General features: G+C 39.9%; 1 non-coding gene across 1 annotated transcript; it reads right to left on the reverse strand.

Moving 5' to 3' along the window:
- Positions 1-360: 360 nt before the first annotated feature.
- Positions 361-467, reverse strand: LOC148294236 (small nucleolar RNA R71). The gene has a single exon (XR_015836208.1). It is a non-coding gene; the product is annotated as a small nucleolar RNA R71 (small nucleolar RNA).
- Between the last annotated feature and the right edge of the window lie 1,227 nt (positions 468-1,694).

Consider the following 1,694-nt stretch of genomic DNA (forward strand, 5'->3'; position numbering starts at 1 on the left):
GCCATTGAGTTCATGGGAGAACTTGATATCCCAACAATTCCAGCATCTCCTTCAAGCATTTTGCTGCCCACTGTAGCTCGAAATTATGAGCTTAAATCTTCTCATCTTAATATGCTGCCTTCCTTTTATGGTTTACCTAATGAAGATCCATTGACTCATATAAAGGATATTTTTAATGTTGTGAGTTCTTTTCCCTTGACAGGTGTGACAGAAGATCAACTTCGAATGAGAGTGTTTCCATACACTTTAAAGGATAAGGCGAAGTATTGGTTGAATTCTTTGAAGCCTGGTTCACTCACTACATGGTCTGCCATTCAAAAGAAGTTCCTGGAAAAATACTTCTCCACGCAAAAGACCGACATGCTTAGGGACAAGATCTTGTTATTTGCACAGCAAGATGATGAATCGTTTTGTGAAGCATGGGAGAAATTCAATGGGTTGCTCAACCAATGTCCTCATCATGGGATTCCATTGAAGCTTCAAATGCGTATGTTTTATAAAGGACTAACCCCTTCTAGTCATAATATAGTCACCAATTTTGCAGGTGGTTCTTTTAAAACCAAAACTCCAGAAGAAACGTACGAACTCTTTGAGGAGATAGCAATGGAGACCCAACATACGGATACAAGAGGTAAACGTGTTATTAGTGGTTCTAATGATGCTTCTAGTGTGCAGATTTCAAAACTGGAACAAAAGCTAGATGCTCTTCTTGCATTAAACTCAAGAAGCCCTCCGAAGGAAGTGTGTAGCATTTGTGAATCTCATGACCATGCTACCACAGCTTGTCCACTTGGGGCTGGATATCCAGAATTTGTGCAAGAGCAAGCTAAGTTGGTAAATTCCTACAACCAAGGTCCAAGAAATGATCCATACTCTCAAAGTTATAATCCAGGTTGGAGGAATCATCCAAACTTTTCATGGAGAAATACCCAGAATCAAGCAAATCCCCCTTCATTCCAAAGGCCACAACAATCATCATCATCATTGGAAGATATAGTGAAGCAGATGGCAATCAACCAATCCAATTTTCAGCAAACTACACAAGCTGCCATCTCCAAATTGGAAGTCCAATTAGGCCAAATAGCTGCTGAAATAACTCAAAGAGTGCCTGGGAAATGGCCAAGCCAAACTGAGATCAATCCAAAGAACCCAGAAGCCAAGGCCATTCATGTGCTCAGATCAGGTAAGATCATTGATAATAAAGATGATTCTAATCTTTCAAATGATGTTGTGATTGTAGAAAATGAAGAGGAGGAGACCATGGCCACGGAAGGAGAACAACTCAAAACTTCTCAATCTGCTCCTAAGGCCAAATCAGATTCTCAGAAATCCGATCAATTCCAATTGCATAAAAGGGATGACAAATTTGTGCCACCACATCTTCAAGAAGATAGATACGTGCCACCCGCTCCATATGTTCCACAGATTCCATTTCCAGGCCGTCTTAAGAAAGCAAAGCAAGATAAGGCTTTTAAAGAGATTTATGATATTTTGAGTAAAGTTAATATCAATTTGCCTTTGCTTGATCTTATTGAACAGATTCCTGCATATGGAAAATTCATCAAGGACTTGAAAACTCACAAGCTCAATTTCGCTCCAAATGAAGGAGTAAAGCTCGACCAGAATGTAAGTGCTGTATTGCAAAGGAAGCTTCCACCAAAACTAGATGATCCTGGCAGCTTTGACATTCCCAT

Source organism: Prunus avium, chromosome 5, assembly GCF_965620075.1.
Source record: "Prunus avium chromosome 5, drPruAviu1.hap1.1, whole genome shotgun sequence".
Taxonomy (NCBI): Eukaryota; Viridiplantae; Streptophyta; class Magnoliopsida; order Rosales; family Rosaceae; genus Prunus; species Prunus avium.